Genomic DNA, 17,590 nt, shown 5'->3' with positions numbered 1-17,590 from the left:
TTCAGATGATTTGGAATTCAGCATCTGAGAACTACTCAGAGCTCACATGTTATTTTCCACGTTGGAGAAAAGAAAATAAGATCTACGCCTAGGAAATGATATAAATTATGCATAAATAAAAGTCTTGGTTGAAAATTCATATATTTAAAATAACAGTCTTGATTATTTGAAAACGAAGAACAGTCCAGGAAGAGACTTATATTTTTTATTGTCTGAAAACTCTGAATCAGGCAAAACAATTTCACTAAGCTGAGCTCCACTCACTCATCCCCAAATTAACCTTTCCTGGGGGAATGGCAGAACTGAGGCCTTGTGGCTCCACTCTCTGAAATAACTCCAGCTCCTACAGGTTGCCCTACGACTCTATAGGAAGAAGGCAAGTTTTAGGATTAAGACCCAGGCAGAGCAGCTGACGGCTGCGCAGCGTGTATCCCGGGCTCCCCGCTCCTGCCTGGCCATACGCACGTCTCCCCAGCCCTGCGCCGCAGTGCCCACCTACAAAACAACCGCAGCACTCTCACACCATCTCCTGCATCTCAACAGATGGACAGTTCCAGACCGCACCTGATGCCTTTCAGCACAAGACCAGTACTAATACTAACGTCTGACACGAAAACAAAAATAAAGCAACACTTCTCACAATCCTGCAAAAGTGCTCCCCGCTCAGGCCACCTCAGGACGAGCGGCTTGTACAAAGACATGGCCTACAGCTGGCCCTCCAACAGCGGCTTACAGCTCCTGTGTGCCATTCCCTATTACACATACGGCTCCGTGTCTGCTCACGTAAGAGCCCTTGTAAAAGAAATCAGAGCTGTTGGGAGTTTTGAGACTGTACGACGGAAAAAAGGGAAAGCAGGGCTCCCTTACCGTTGGAAAACTGTTAATTCAGCATTAAATACATACTGAGCCGTTCTGGAATCTCATTGTTACTTTATATAGCCAAGTACCATTACCTTTAACTGCATCCCAATGGCTGTTGGGGTTGGGTTTACAAGCAAATTGTTAAAAGCTGTGTCTGAGGTATGAAAGCAACAAGTGGAAAGCATTCCCATGAAGTATGCAGGATCGCTGGAACCGGGCCAGCGGTTTAGGTCAAAACTCAGTCACATGTCCTGCTAGCTGGTCCGGAACATCCCTCAAATCCAGCTAAGCAAACAGCTCGGAGAGCCCTGCGCCAAGTGCCAACTCCAGCTGGCATCCTGGTACATTTTATTCTACAGTTGTTGCAGTTTTGGAGGTTATGAAAAGTTTACTAATGAGAAACATTTTGGGACGCTGTGCCAACAATTTTGGCTGAAGGAAGAGCTGTAATGACATGAGCATATATAACTTTGGTGGAAAGTCTGAAACATCGGTTCCACCCCCTGAGAGCTGCCTCTCTGTTTATAAATCCCAACAATTCTGAACATCAAGAGAAATCTGTCTGCTTGCTCTTAAGGTGTTTACATTGTGCTTTCTAAATATTTAAAACCATTGATGAAATTAAAGACAACTTTCACGATGTTGTGTTCCTCGGTTCTTTCGTTCGTTTTGGCTTGCAGGGCCGGTTCTTCTTCTGTAAACAGGAATTCAATACAGCAAAGAGGGATGTGAGAGCACTGGGCAGCCAGGGATTCTCAGCGTACAATTTTGGTAACCAAGAAAACCCTCTTTAAATGATCTTACCAAATTTCTGTTGGAAAATAATACATTGTTTAGGTTTCCAAGGAGGAAGCACTTGCAAGCAACGTTGTTTTTTCACCAGCACAGACAGGCGATCAGACTTTCAAGCAATCTGTTCAACTTCAAACATCCACTTTGCTGCAGAAGCCCACCCCCAAACCTTATTTGACAGAAGATAAAGCAGCAAACCCCAAGTCAAGCTTCCTCTTCTCGCTGGTCTGATGAGAGCAACTCCAGGCAGCGCTGCCAGCATTGCACACGCTCAAGCAGCGCGCTGTACGCCCAGAAGTGTTGCTTGCTCGGCCTGCTTTTTAATGGCTACAGATACTCAGCTGCTCTGACATGTGGGAGATGGATTTTCAGCAGCTGATGAAGTAGTACTTATAAAGGCAAAATACTGCAAATGTGTTTCTCCCTGAACCCAGGATTGGGGAAAAAAAAAAAGTCCTGTTTTAGAACTGGATATCAGCAACTCCAATGGAAGAAAAACCAGACATACCAGATGCAGAAGATGGGATGGGTGGATGGAGAAGCTGCCTCTCAGGATTCTGGTATCAACCATAGATGCAGAGCCCATTTGAGCGTTGTTCAGTGTCAGAGAAAAGGGAAGACAAGGAATCATTACACTGGCTTCTCACAACAAAACAATTTAAAGAACTTCCTCAGCCGCTGTGTTTCTCTCTTTCATTTCAAAGTCCTCCTTTGGCTGGTGCTCCAGCTGGCATTCAACTGACAGAAAAAGAAAATAAACCCATGGCCCCGAGAGGATTTCTAGCAGAATGTTCAACATATTAGAAGTGAAAGAAGAAACACTGAAAGTGCAAGCGAAACCTCTGTTCCCATCTTCACTCTATGACAATATTTGGGTGCAGGAGGAGTGCAGAGCAGTGTTTGTCTATCTACCAGTGCTATTCATCACCACGTTTACCATATTTTCCTTTTCTTTCCATAACTCCTGGCTTCACTCATGTCTGGGTGTTTTCTAACCAGCCTTAAGGCAATAAATCAAAGCTGTCAGCACTGCAAGAAAATTAATGTGAGAAGTTGTTCCAAAGGCCACCAGCCTTTTCCCTACTCTGTGAGCTGTGTTAATCCAGGATTCCTCAATAGCTTTCAATGTTTTGCTATTTTCACAAGGTTTTGAGGCTACAGATGCATTTTTTGAAGGGTGGCTTTGAATCGTATCGTCTCAGATACCAAATTCCTGGAGTTTCTTTAGATTTCAAAGAGAAGTAAGGGTGCTCAGCACAGGCCCAAATCTGACCCTAGGCCATCTCTGGCCAAGCCACAAGCAAAGCCCAGATCCAGAGTTGGAATGCATCAGGGTCTGAATCTGGGTTGAACTTTTCATGAAGAAAAAGGCCAAATGATTCAAAAACAACCCTGTTCCTATGCCCTGTAGTGATGACGCTGGTTGAATTATTCATTGCAAGTTATTTATCCAAAGAACGCGGCTGGCATTTATGCTGAATACATTACTTGCAAGTTTTGATTTCTTGTTTCATTACTCACTGTTCTGTACCACTCAGAAACTCCAAGCTCTTCATTTCTGAAAGTCTCTTTTTCGAGTCTGAGAAAAAGAGCACTTGGGAAACAACCTTCAGCTGGTGCTGATCTGATACTGCAAATACCTCCCTGGGAAAGGACAGCCTGGCAGTTAAGGCATTTTCCTGGAACTCAGGAAAGCAATGTTCTTACCCTAGTGAGCTGCAGATGAACTCCGTAACCCTGGGCAAATCACTTAGTTCCCTATACCTCTGGCTGCACATTTATAAAAAGGACATAGTATTTCTCTCTGTAAGATACTGTAAGGCTAGATACGTTAAAGATGATGAATTGCCTAGTTACTATGGAAACTGGAAAAGCACCTAATGCAGATGGATGAGTTTAGAAATAGATCCACCTGACTGAAAAATCATGAGCAACTGGGAACTTCATTAGGTAAAATTCATCATGTTGTAATCAGAAGTATTGTGGGAGCCACTCAAAAATTCCTTTGACAGAAAGTACCAGCTTATTAGATTTGTCTCTGGATAGACACTGAAGGTTTTCCCTTGTATATTTTCAAATTTTCACGGTTAATGTATCTGTTTGGATTTGTTTATCTCCAATGGCTTGGCATGTTTAGGTAGCAACTAAAATTCTTGTCCTACCAAACAAAGAGCATTAAAACCAGAACAGTGATTGCAGAAATCAGTCCAGAAGTCTAAAGAACAGGACATATTGAGAAAGAAGTTTAATTCCAAAACTAAAATCTCACGAGCCATTTAAAGAGAAAGTACCAAGCAACTGCTGAATGCAACTGTGGCGGTTTTTCCTCCACGGAGAGGCTACTGGTTTAATTATATCCTCACAAAACACTGCTGCTCACTGCTTTTGGATCAGACTTCATCTCCAGCTGCTCAACCAGACATCTAGAGGTAGGTCAGTTAGAGTTTTGTCCAAGTACAAATTGAGCAAGGAATTCAAAACCCAGGCCAGTGTTTGCATGTTAATCCCTGTTGCAGAACGAATGGAGAGAACCCACTCATCATTTATTTTGCCCAGATCCTAAATAAACACGGGATTTTCTTTCTTAGTTCTCGGAATCTGACTCACGGATTTGTTTTTTAAAAAGGTATTTAAAGTATGGAGGTTCCCCCCCTCCTGCAACACATCCAATTATAATAATTTTGAGGTATTTCAAACTTTAGACCTCGAACTACTCCTCATTGTCCTATCAAATTATCCAGGTCTTTGACATGAAAAGTCATTATTTGCAAAGACTCCTGGTAGCAGCACTTACTGAAGTGAGGCTGTTCAGGTTTGGGAGTTTAAAAATGGGTTTGCCATTGCAAATGGCTCATCGAGTTACAGTTGTGTCTCGGTAGGGTAAAGCACTCAAGGCTTTCAATTGCAGCAGGCCCTGCTGACTCAGGGAATGAAAGCTATGGAACTGCTGGCAAAGGAAATGCTAATAATTAAAGCAGTAATCGTGACTCTGGGGCAAGAAATAAATGCCTACAGGGTGACGAGAGATTGAATAAACAAAGCAAATAAGAGCCTCACGCTGCACAATGGCACAGAGCAGTGATTACAGCTGGCAGCATAACCCCCTGGCCTTCTGCGCCAGCACGACAGGTACCACTGGGAAAGGCTCACAAAACCCAGCGTGCCTCCCCAGCGGGAACCGCAGGCAGCCTGCGGGCTGCAGAGGCGCGGGCAGCGCGCAGCTCCGCGCACATCGCTTGCTCTCCACTTTGCGCAGAGGAAAGGCTCTCACCCAAACACTGGAACCCGTGCCACGCGCCAGGGACTTGCGCTGGGCACCCCAAAGGGTCACGCTCTTCCTGCGATAGAAAGCCCTCTCCTTTGCAGCACAAGTGGAGGACGCTTCCCTTGGGTAATGGGGACGACAGGTCCGCGCTGATGTTAAAATCAAGAGCACTAACAACATTTGTAGTTTTTTGGTGAGAGATGGCCTCATTTTGGGACCACGTGTGCCATAACTTATTTTGGAGGTATGATTATGGAAACAGAAATATTGATCGTGAAATGACGACAGCAGCAGTAGAAAGCAATAACGATAACTTTGACCTCGCACTGCACATTACAACCAAGATCCTCAAAACGGTTTCCAGACAACTACCTCCTCCTCTCAGTACTCTTGAGAGGATTGTCAGCTGCTTAATTATAGCGGAAAGCAATGAATAATACAAATACTTTACTGATAAAAATTTTCCACCCAAGTCACTGGTGTCCCCACGGTGCTAGCAGATCGTACAATTAAATAAAATGCCGTGTGCAACGGTGAATGGGAACAGACAGGCCAAATGCAATTTGGAACAGAGAACTGTCTACCTGTTTAATCTCAGACTACACTAAGACACCTGAAAACATCAGATTTCTATGAAGTACGACGTAGCTCACAGAGAGGAACCCTGCGTAATCCAGGGCAGGTGAAGGGCTAAGCGCCTTCATGGAAGCACAAGCTCTCTGCAGACTAGGGCAGCCAGCGAATAGCTTGGATCGCTCTCCCAAAGGCTACGCGTAGGACGTGCCGCTGAAGGCAGCCCAGCACGTGTGTAACCTGGCCCCTTCTGACAGGCAAATAACCTCATTTACTGTCACTCGGGTGTCCGGTTCCACTTCCCTGTTTACTGAGTGTAATAATACCCTGTAGTATCTGGCTTGCACAAGGGACTAAGTGAAATAATTTCACAGCAAAAATAAACAAATGAAAGGAGTCTTTAAATACCTCAAAGGGAAAGTGTGCTACTATCTGCGGGACCGTCGTCACAAGCTGTACTGCTGGATCCTAGCTCTGAAGCAGGGATGAACTTCAGGTTACTGCCTCCAGCGCCACAGGTCAAGGAACACTTTGCTCCTGCTTGTTATGCTTGCTCTATACTTGCTGTTTGCTATATGTGCAATACTTAAAATTCATCTGAGTTTTTTCTTCCCAGTCCGAAGACTGTCCTTCCCAAGGAATAAATTTGACCCTTTATCCTAAGGTTGCAGATAGGAGGCTGCTAAATTTGGCCCAGGAAATCCTCGTCAGGGAGGCACTTAATTTTAGGAATAAAGACAACCGGGGAGGAAGTCTGGTCCAGGAGTGGAAAGCAAAAATCTGCTGTTATACCATCGGTAAAATACAGTGTTGCAAAGAAGACTTCTTATAGAAAGGACTGGGAGTCCTTCATCAAATGCAGCTAAGAAAAAATTCACTGTTGGGTTTTCTTTTTTTTTCATTTGTGGGTGTTTTTTCTCTCTAACAAAACTGGCCTAATGATGGTAGTAATTAAATTATAATGCCTACACTATTGTTTGAATAAGGCAAACTCCCTCACATGCCATTAATGTACTACTGCCAACAGCAGCCAGGGAACAGCCTCAACAATAGAGAGGATTTTCCAGCTCACTGTGCGATTTGATCTCTATAAACCTCCCATAACATATACTGTACGGCGGTAAATCATTTATAACATTATTATCCGCCCATCTGGGATCAGAGTGCAACCACTAAGACAATGCAAGAAATCTGGGCTCCTTTCAGCACTCTGGGAAATGAACCTCGTTGGTAAGTTTTCATTAATTCAGCAATTCAACAACTAGATCACGCTCCCTACAGGAGGGACTGTACTTTCCATTGGCTACCTTCCTAGCATTTCCCATGGCTCTGGTATTTTTATTCTCCAGTGTTGCTGATACTTTCACTTGTATTTCAAAATGGTTATTGCGTGCGTGTGGTTGGCTGGTTGCGGTCCAGTTCCTAGTGAAAGAAGGAAGTGGTTTCCGAGAGAAAAGACCATGTTTTCTAAGTTAGCATCAGACTTTGTTCCCAGCTTAGCTTTGGTGAAAAGCCTTCTGAAGTCTCGTTCTGCAAAAGCCCTTCTGAATTTGCAAGCTCAGAATTGGAGTAGGGAAAAAAACGGTGAGAGTCCAAGCTCCCCCCAGCCCCGGGCGCGTGTGCGGAGGATGCCGCGGGCCGCTCACTGCCCTTGGAGGCACGGCCGCCTGCTCCCTGCCCGGTGTGATGGCAGAGCTTCACGTGAGGCGCGTGGAGCCAACAGATATGCCTTTTCTACCCCAGGCGGTCACAAGCTGCAGACACCAGCAAAAAAGGGTTAAAATGCCTTCCTGTGGAGCTTTACTTTGCCTGCCGTGGGCTGTATCTCACAACAATGTTCCTCCTGCATGAACATCAGCCCGGCGGAAAACTCAGGCTGTGCGTCTACCTCACAGAAAATCTGCACGTTCGTATCAAAGCCTGTAAAACACGACAGCTGCCAATTTCTCCCCACAGACGAAATTTCAAGCTGAAATCTCAAAGTGAAATTCAGGCCGTAGGACGTTGCCTACAGATTGACCAAAGCAAACGTTTGCACGACCGCCTGGGAACAATCTCCGCCAAATTCCACACAGATCAAATGCACGGGCGTCCAAACATTAAAAATTATCAATTAAAACGAAAGACCACCACTTCACTTGTTACCTACGGCATGAACCAAAGCCTGCTGAACGCTAGCTTTCACCAGGCCCACGAGCAGCAGGTTTGCAGGTAGGAGAAGGTGGCAGAGCTGTCCTGGAAGAGCTCTGCTCTTCTGCAAGAGCAGCACATCCTTGAGAAAGAGGAACAGATCAGAGGCAGTGGGGGGAAACTCATGTCGCTGGCCATGGTATGAAGAACTCGTGAACGTGGTAGAACACAATTTTCTGTATGATTTCTCAGCATAAAAATCAGTAAATGGAAAGCTAAGGCAGGGACAGCACGACCATCAGCAAGCTGCTTATAATCAGATCCATATTAGCATTAAACCTGTAATCTTTTCTATGCACACCTACAACAATATTAGCACTAAATAAAGATAACAGAGCTCACCAAATCTATTCAACGCATCATTTCTTTTGGAGCCTCTGAATAATTTTATTTAGGCTTAATCAATTTATATACATATACATTGATTTATCTAAACTGGTTACCTAAACCCAAGCCAGTTCTTTGGCTACAAGCCTACAGTTTTTCACATGTTCTTCACTGCTTTTGTATTGAGCTGCTTTTAATCCAAAAGTATATCAAGAAAGAGACCGACCTTCAAACAGCTACCCTCTGCCCCTTGATTATTTGCTGCAAGTAATGTTTTTGTACCAGCCCTTTTAGAGAAGATTCTTTTTTAATGTATCAAGCCACAAGACCAAATTTTCTTTGGATAAACATTAAAAGATAGTATTAGAAAAACCCTCCTACAAAACCTACAGTCCTCTACCCGTTGAGTGACAATAGCTAACACAACCCGTGCCGTCCGTGTCTTTGGGGGAATGAAAACCCCGGTCTAAGCAGACAGGGAGAGAACTGTCCAGCCCACAGCAACTGCTGTTTTAATTGCAAATGCCTCTGCCTGCACGGGGCTCGGTGTCCCTGCGCATTTCGCCAGCCAAACACAATACCTTTCATTTCTTTACAACGCTGGGGATGACTGACAGGCCCTCCTTTTCCTAAGGAGGCCAAATTCAATCCAGCTCCTTTTTGGGACGCCCCTTCTGAAACCCATCCAAATCTCGTCTCTCAAGTCCTGTTTCTGACCTGTCCATGCTGCGGTAGGTAGTGAGCAAAGCCTTTTTTTCATCAAGTCAATCCCCAGCCCTCCTCAAATGTCATATCTTTTCAACATACCTGACAGGGCAAAACACACCTTGGCTCCGTCTCTGCTGGGGCTGAGCGCTCAAATGGCTTGGCTGGGAGCTCAACAACAGCTGAGCGAGGCTGCAGATTTGTTCTGTTCGGAAGACCTCGAGCCATACCTGACTGGATGGGGTTTCCTCTGTCACGTCGTCAGCTGGGGCTCATAATAGTCTGTGTATCATCATCGTGATTACGGTAGATGAATGGAGCAGCCTCCTCGAAGGTCAGCGAGCATGGCCCTCGGTCCCACTGCCCGAAATCCTAGCGCCCCAGCCAAAGGGCAGCTCTCCCAGCCCAGCTTTGCCACTGGTCTCCCCACCGCGTGCAACATGCTACCTGCGTGCCGACCCCGCTGCCTGCATGCCAACTCCGCTGCCTGCGTGCCAACCCCGCTGCCTGCGCGCCGGCCCCGCTGCCTGCGGCGCACACGGGTGCGCGGCTGTGCTGAGGTACGCGCGCAGGCCTAGGGTATGCTGGCTGCGATGAAGAGGGGAGAGTGAGAGACACAGTCTGTAGGATTTATCTGGAAGTCTTTAATTACAGCACCTGCTTCGCTAGCTGTATTCCAAATAAGCTGCAACTGCGGGTATCTCATAGTGCCACAGGTCTCCTTTCAGGCTCATTCTCCCCATGTCATACCCACATCTTTGGCTGTACCTCACTAAGGCATCAGAGAACAGGCGCCTACATCTAATAAGCCTCTGTGATACGTTCACTTGCAAAGCTAAACGATACAAAGTTCTCAAAATAAAAACCAATAGAAAAATACAGATTTGAAAATAGGGACCAGAGCCATCTTCCATTCTTTTCTTGCTTGCACCTTCTCTTTTCATTTTGACTGAAACAGCACCTTATCCTTGCAGCCAGTTTCAAATGTAGACGTGTAGACATATATGTAAAAAAATATATTCCAACTCTAAGCAGCAGCTACTGAGGTAACTAAAAATGTCTGCATACACAGACAGACGAATGACCTACTCCTAAGTGCCAGGTGCACCATAATAAATTTCTCTCTGCTCTGAGTGGCTTTTGATATTCTTGCTGCTATCAAATAGCTCACACCCCCTAACGACAAAGCTAATTTGTTCTAGAAAACAAATTTTATTCTTAGTGTAAAAATCATTGTATTCTTAACATTTCAGAGCTTCCCCAGGCCAAACACTGCCATGACAAAAAGTTCATGCACCGAGAAAGCAGGCTGTGTTCTGCTAAAGCATGTACCAAAAGCAAGTAGCTCACAGTCTAACAGACACATACCTACCAGGATTGTGGATTTAGCCTAATCTAACCTGAATGCCTGTTTGTAACATAAGTGAATATCTAAACAGATTATTAAATGTAACAGCAATAGCTTTTTATGAAAATCACCAGGATTATTCAAATTCTAGAAGAGAAGAAAGCAGAGTGTTTCAGTAACCCGATCCACCAAAATCGGACGGAAACTCTTTAATAGCACCTTGCCAGAAACAATGCATGGCCGAGTCTGTTTTAAACAAGATGATTTTTCAGAATATTGTTACTGACTTTTTGTATAGTGTTAGTGAGTTTTGTGTACGCTAATAAAAAATGAAAGCTGCTATTAAAAACAAATCAATGGCCTGTACCTGGTTTTGATCACACAAGAGCTGGCCATTTGCATTGGTATTTGCAGCATCTGTTCCAATTAAGACTTGTTTTCTAGTTTAAAGATATTAGTCCAATCACTAGTGTTCTGTTGAAAACATGAATAGAGCATTGTTCTGGCAGAATGTAGTTAAACAGACTCCACAGACTCTATTAAACAGCTTTGCTACCCAATTAGAATGGGAAGGAGTCGGGCAGACACGACTGTACTGCGTAGCCTCTGTTCCACATGTATTTTTATGGATTCATAGTCAATGAAAACAGTTAACATGGAACATGTGTTAAGAAAACACAGACTGCCTGCTGTCTTGGAGCATGACAAATGGCGCATCAAGCAATTTATCAGGATTTAACGGACACCAAATTTAATGATTGCAATGACTGCGTGTAACACAACGCACAAGAGTGGTGAACACGCTGCTTCCACGTGATGAAAATAATTGTCTGAACCTCGGCAACACGGAACCCTCAAAGCCTTAAAGCAGCCAAGGGCTGTGTTCACCTTTGTTTTGGCACCGCAGGCTGATGACCACAGTAGGTAGTGGGACTTTTCCAGGGTGTTCTGTACTTGACAAAGTGAATATTTATGGCTGACAGCTTGAAGGCTGGTACGGGCATACGCTAATGCTCACTGGAGATGACGTGGTGTCAAATGGACCATACTGCATGTGGTATGAGAGTGGAGATTAATAAGCAGTACATATTTACTCCATTTAATTGACTTGGGATAGAAAAAGAATACAGGAGTGAGAAAGATTTATATGACATTCTGCTAACAAATAACTGTTGAGAGTGTGATATTTATTGATGAGTAGCATGAAAATAAGGTTCACGTTTCTTAAGAACTGCCCTGCTTTTGGAATGTGTTTCCAACACCTGAGATGCTGCTAACACGTTATTGTCTGATTTTTATCAGGGAAAAAAGTTGACATATCTGGCCCACCCTGGCAGCAGGAGAAGACACATACAGATTTTCTGGGGTTTGCTGTTCCTCACTTTTGGATCTCCACAGAAGTGCCTCGTTCACTTCATGCAGATCACCTCTACAAATCTGTCCGAGGTGTCACACTTCTGGCAGTTTCTGCTGAGTCAGCTAGCCCCACGTTTTTGCCTTGCTGTCCACTGTTGGGTAATAAAAAAGAAAGCTTGCGTACAAACAACACTGTGAAACACCCAAGGGAAACAATTCTACCCCATTTACGGACTGTTCTTCCCACGGTATGCAGCCCTGTGCCTCTGTGCCTTCAGTGGATTTTTTTTTGTAGTTGTATATCATCTATAGTCAGGTAAAAATGGGTTACTGCAATAGCAGTACTGTGGAAATTCCCTGCAGCACCAAGGGCAGAAATCAGGGCTTTGCACAAAAGAAGCCTCAATCCCAAGAAACGCACCATACTTCAAACAACATAGCACGCCGGTGATACTCCTTCTTGATACACCACCCGGCTGCAGCCCGAGCCAGCTGAGCGGTAATGCTACAGGGACTGCCCACAATATTTTGGGCTCAATCTCCAAGCCCGCAAGCCACCTTTCTTTCAACAAAAGTTTTCATCTTCCTCGGCCTCTGCCCAACGCGCTTGCTGTCTGCTGGCCGGGGAGGGGCACGGATCGCCTCCGGCTCAGAGAGCAGCCGTGCTTGCCAGGAGCGCTCGCGGCTGGGTGCAGGGCCAGGCAGGCCAAGCGCCCGGGGAGGAGGCTGCCGGGAGAAGGTCCTCGAGTGCCTGCGCGACTCAGATTTCTCACCAAAGCCAGCGCCTGCAAACGCAGCGGGGATTGGATGCCTGGGCCTCATGGGCAGCTTTAAGGCATACGCAGGGAAATGTACCTTGTATCCCCTGCCGCAATTTTATAAGGTATTACGTACCCTACTGTGTATCAGAGCTATGGCTGCTTTGACTCCAGCTAATTAGCTTTTGTAGCTTTGATGGATGGATTGATTCAGCAGTTAAACAGAGATAAATTAACTGTCTATCTAAACAGAGTTTAAGTGAGGAGGGAATTCTGATTAGAATGTTATTTCATGCAGTACTGCTCTTCTTTTCAGCCAACACTGAAAACCACTAGCCTCCCTCACAGAGGAAGCCCATGGAGCTAACCCCAGTTCAGATCTGCAGAGCTCTTGAGGAATTTAGCAAGCCTGCAGGCCTTTAGAGGACATACTTGGGTTGGGCTATGCACTTGGTAGGAACCAGTGATGCTGCAATGATGTCTACAGATTGAAGAACTGGTCTATGGAATTTAATTTCCTAAGACTTTCAGGAGCATCTGAAATGTATTTGATTCTGAAACCCATTAGAACACCCAAAGTCCAGCAAAAAGTTTGCATTTTCTATTCACTCCAAAGGACTTTTATGTTAAAATGCTTTTTTTGTCCTGAAGTGAGAAATACCTATACATTTTTTTAGAAGGTGTCATTACAGAACTAATATAAAAATCTTTAACAACTATGATAAGGGCTTAGATAAAGATAGGTTTTGTTAAAATTGCATGCATCATTGAAGTACCTTAACGTGCAAGTAGTTTAAAAAAAAATAAATACAACCATCACCTAAATATGTTAAACAAACATGCATCAAGCTAGATGAATTTTAGATCATTTCATGTAAATATTAACTTTGAAAGCTTTCCAACTGACAAAATTAAGGCAACAGAGAATGCCACTTTACTTGCATCCTCATGCACTCAACAGTCCTGGAATGGAACCAATAGGGGAAAAGAAACAAAAACAAGCAAAGCAATGTGAAAAACAGTGCTTAACATTTCTGTAGACATGGCCAACGAAAGCTGGCACAAGGATGAACTTCCCTGGATGCCTCACCTCTTCAGTAAGAGTAATGTGCTAGCACTGGAAAAGCTGGCCAACTCCTAAACTTACCCTCAGCCAACGTTGTTGTCTCTTCATTCAGGTGCTAGAACATGTGGGCCCAGTATTCAGGTCACCGAGCATAAAAAAGTGCCTTGTTTTACATTAAAAATGTAAAAAAGACTGATGAAGAGCGTAACCAAGCAGCCTCTATGCAGAACAAAGGAAAGGTTTTTCTGGTCTCTTCCTAAAATACTTGGACTTTTTTGAGCCAACCTATGTGAAAAGTCTTCTTCCTTGACCTTGCTCAGCTTTGGTTGTCCAATTTCACCAGTTCCATGGTGGGGGAGAAATGAGACCTTTTCGTGGTCAAAAATGTGATTCACACCCTCTTGCCCAGATGGAGCGTCTCACACAGGCTGCATTTAATCATCTCTTTCTATTCGCCTGTCTTCGATCCAGCACAAAAGCCACTTTCTCTGAGGGCCAGAGTGTAACAACCTGCCTGGTTTAGTCCGTTGAGTACTAGGTGCTGAGGCCCAGTTCTATCAAATGCAAATGGTACCTTCCCTCCAACTGCATGAGACTTTTTTGCATCTCTCAGTAGTAGGCTCCGACGCTTGTTTGCTGTTGCGATGCACCTAACTCTGAAAATTACAGCTGCAGCTTTGTTCTGTGCCACTGGCGTTCTGAAGGGAGGGCACTCAAAGGGCCGAACATGGCCCAGAAGAGGTAAGCAAGTAAAAGTAAAACGGAAAGGGACATCTCTCTTTCATACAAAGCACATTTCTTTTTGTATGTGTTTTTTTTTTTTTTTTTTAACTTCAAGAACCTTAATGAGGCTTAGTCACACCAAGGAGAGCCAAGGGTATGAGATTTTTCTTTTCTGTTGAAGAGGCTGTAGATACATTAAAACCAATTACTCCTTGTTTTATGCTCCAGTAGGATGAGAAATTCCGTTTAAGTCAGGATAGGAATTAATGCCTGCAGACAACTTCTTTTCCTGTGTGAAAGCAAAGAACCAGGCCGCGTTCAGTGGCAGAGCGCTCAGGAGCAATCCCATTGCCCCAGCCTCAGCATTGCCACCGTGCACCATCCGAGATGGTCACGGCCAAGGGGGGCCACGTCCCCGCTGCCCCCGGCAGCATCTGCTAGGCTGCTAACACAAAGGCGAGGGCCCAACCAGCCTGCCGCCATGCCGTTCGCACTCAGAAGACAATGGTAGATCATGGCGGCTCTGGACTATTTGGCAGGTCACCTGACTAGATGAGCACAACACCTAAAAATGCAAATCTAACATTTTTAATAACAGACTCAATTCTTTCTCTACAGGAAAGAAACTACTGATGACAGTCTTTACTGCAGAAACGCAGTATTGCAGAAACATGCTGAAACAGGTAAAATTCAGGCAAGTAAATTTTCAATTCAAACACAATTCATGTCCCCAGCGTAGTCCTACAGATTTTATACCCTGAAAAAACCCCTTTGTGTACTTTCTGCACCTCACCTATGCAGCAAGGACAGTCAGGATTTCTGATAAACAGAAGTGATAGAATCTTATCCCAAGGTCCTTGCAAACCAACACAAAAGATGAATTGTAAATCAATACGCCGATAAGGCGGAGGCTGCCGGGCAGTGCAGCACCTCGCCGGGCAGGGGCGGCCCGGACCCTCCGGGGTCTGCTGGCAATCCTGCTCTGGGCCTCCTCAGCTCCCTTTTGGTGGCGTTTTTGGTGTGCCTGGAGCTTTTGAAATGTCATAGAATTCCCTGTAACGCACACTTTTTTGAATATTGCTTTAAAAGAGAAAAAAACAAAAGGTGTGTTGATTGCTTTTTTAGTGTGCTCTTGCAATAGAAACCAGCACAGCGTTAATCATTTCAGTAGCCTCTTCTGCTGCAGCACTTGCACGAAGATCGCCTGCTACTAGTTGACTGGGATTCACGTGGAAACGCTAGATAAAACTCATGTTACCTCGGTCCCACAGGCGCACATGAAAGGCAGAGCGCCCAGTGACCACAGTCACGTCCCGCACCTCCGTGAGCCTCCTTCGGAGTGCGGGCAGGTCTGTGCATCGGTTCCAGTGCTGCCAAATGGAATCACTTTCATTTGCAGGGAAATTTGAAAGAGACATATTAAGTTTGTAAAGGACTTCCAAGCTCCAAGTGCAAATTATTATTATTAATAGGATATTTTAGCCCATCTGGGTAAACTATGCAAACAGCAGCAATATTACCCGGGGCTTCTCATGTTTATGCACTTCAAGCAGATCACCTTACTCTCTGTAAGCAAGTAAGCATGTCTTTATATCACATTGGACCTTTTTTTGTCTTTCCAAAGCTGTTTAGCCTTTTGTTATTATTTTAACTGTTTATTTCTTTAACAGCTCATTATTTTCAGTGGGCTCCTGTGTCTCATTACACACAGTTCAGTTTTAAGAGGAAATTTATACTTTATACAGGTTTATTTTGCCTAAAAACATAATCGTGTTTCCTACTCTGCTGATAGTCATCTATATAAAGACTATTCTCTGCTTTATGTTAGAATCCTTTTCTATGAAAAGTTTTACTTGCTTGAAGTGAACTGGAGAAAGTCACAAATATTTCCAGAAAATATTCTCGATCTGTTCTAATTTAACCTATGTGCAAGAATTTTCATTCAATAAGACTAGCTTGGGGAAAAAAAATTCCTTCATCGCTTATATTGCTAGCATTATTTCTACAGAACAGAAGAACTCTATCTGCATCACAAAATTTAATCACCTTCCCAGGTCTCAAGAGACTCCAAGACAAATGGTCATAGAATAAAAAGCAGAGAAGGTTAGTACAGCCAGCCAGCACGCAGATAGAAGAGATCTGAAATTTCAGCTGCACATGTGCACCACAGAAGTCTTCTGGTATTTGCAAAACGATGCAAAAAAGCTTATGAAAACAGACATTTCTTGTGGCAGCTTCATTACTGCATCACCCAGCCTGACCAGAAATTCAGCTGGAACATACATTATTTGGGTTCTTTCTGCTTTTTCTTTGGCCTAAACTAGAGACAGGCATTGCACAGATGCTCTCTGATGTCTCCTCCCATATCCCACGGTTTGACTCCAGGGTCATTTAATTCAGGAAGGAAAGTTTGGCAGGATCAGTTTTTCAGAATGTGTCGATCTCTTTCCGGCAGGTTCTTGCACTTCCAACGTACTTAAAGCAGAGATGCCCTTTGCTTACGTGTGGGACAAGGAATGTGAATCATCTCTGTGCTCAGCCACAGGCAGTGGGATGGTACAAAGGCCCTCAAATCTAATTCTCAATCGAGTCCATGAGAGAGGTGTGTCCTGTGATCTGTCTCTGCCTCAGTTTCTCTATAAAAAGTGATGGAAGCTGCAAAGATGGTAACTGTATTCAAGGAACAGCCTTCTGACAAGACACTGAGAGGAAGGGATGCGATTCATCAATTCTGTAAATGCAGGTGATGGAGCACGCAGTGAATCTGCTGACGGACGGCGCCTCAGTCGCACCACAGTTAACAGGGCACTTAAAAAGGCAGAAAAAACTGAGAAGATGCAACCAAAGCTGTGAGAGGGGATCCTCACTTCTGCCTGACACCCTGCGTTCCTTCCAGGTGCCAAAAGCTTCCTCTCCCACCTGCACAGCCACGGGAGACACCTTTCCGATACGTCATCCCGAGAGCAGCACAGCCAGCGGGGCAGCTCCACTCCTAGCACGCTCCACCAGCCGAGAGCGAATCCTGGCGTAGAATTTAAATAACCTTCTGGCCTGAAGGTGACCGTGCTGCCAGCAGAGCCCAGGTAACGCTGCATCAAAACTCAGATTTTGTAAGACATACATCACTGACATGACACATCGCAGAAGAGAAATCCCGCAGTGCAGCGGGTGAGGCTGATATCAACCTCTGCAGCAACGTGCAAAAGAATCCATCATGGCTCGTGCCTGTAACGCTGCAACGTTCATCCTTGTCTTCTGTGGCCTGATGACTTCACTACGCACAGAACTGTTCACAAGCATGAGCGTAGCAAGCACATTAACTTATTCAGCACTGATATCTCATCTGTTTCAAGTTAGGAATACACGTAAAGACACCCACCTAAAGTAAAGCGGAAGCATCTGACAAATTTATGTATTGCATCATGGATGTTCCTTTTCAGAACAAGTTATTAAAAACCTAAAATTCATGGGCCATTTTTTCTTTGTCTCGCTGTAACAAACACCAAGGCCTTAAGGTCTAGTTTGCTAATTGAGTAATTCAAATTAGTTTGTTGGTACAGGGTCCCAACATTCAGGATCACCGAGTCAGATGTGCAACAGCACGTACCTTTTTCAACAAATGCTTA

This window comes from Nipponia nippon, unplaced genomic scaffold (genome assembly GCF_047370975.1).
Source record: "Nipponia nippon isolate SJK-2023a ecotype South Korea unplaced genomic scaffold, ASM4737097v1 scaffold_19, whole genome shotgun sequence".
Lineage (NCBI taxonomy): Eukaryota > Metazoa > Chordata > Aves > Pelecaniformes > Threskiornithidae > Nipponia > Nipponia nippon.
This window is presented reverse-complemented; position numbering follows the sequence as displayed.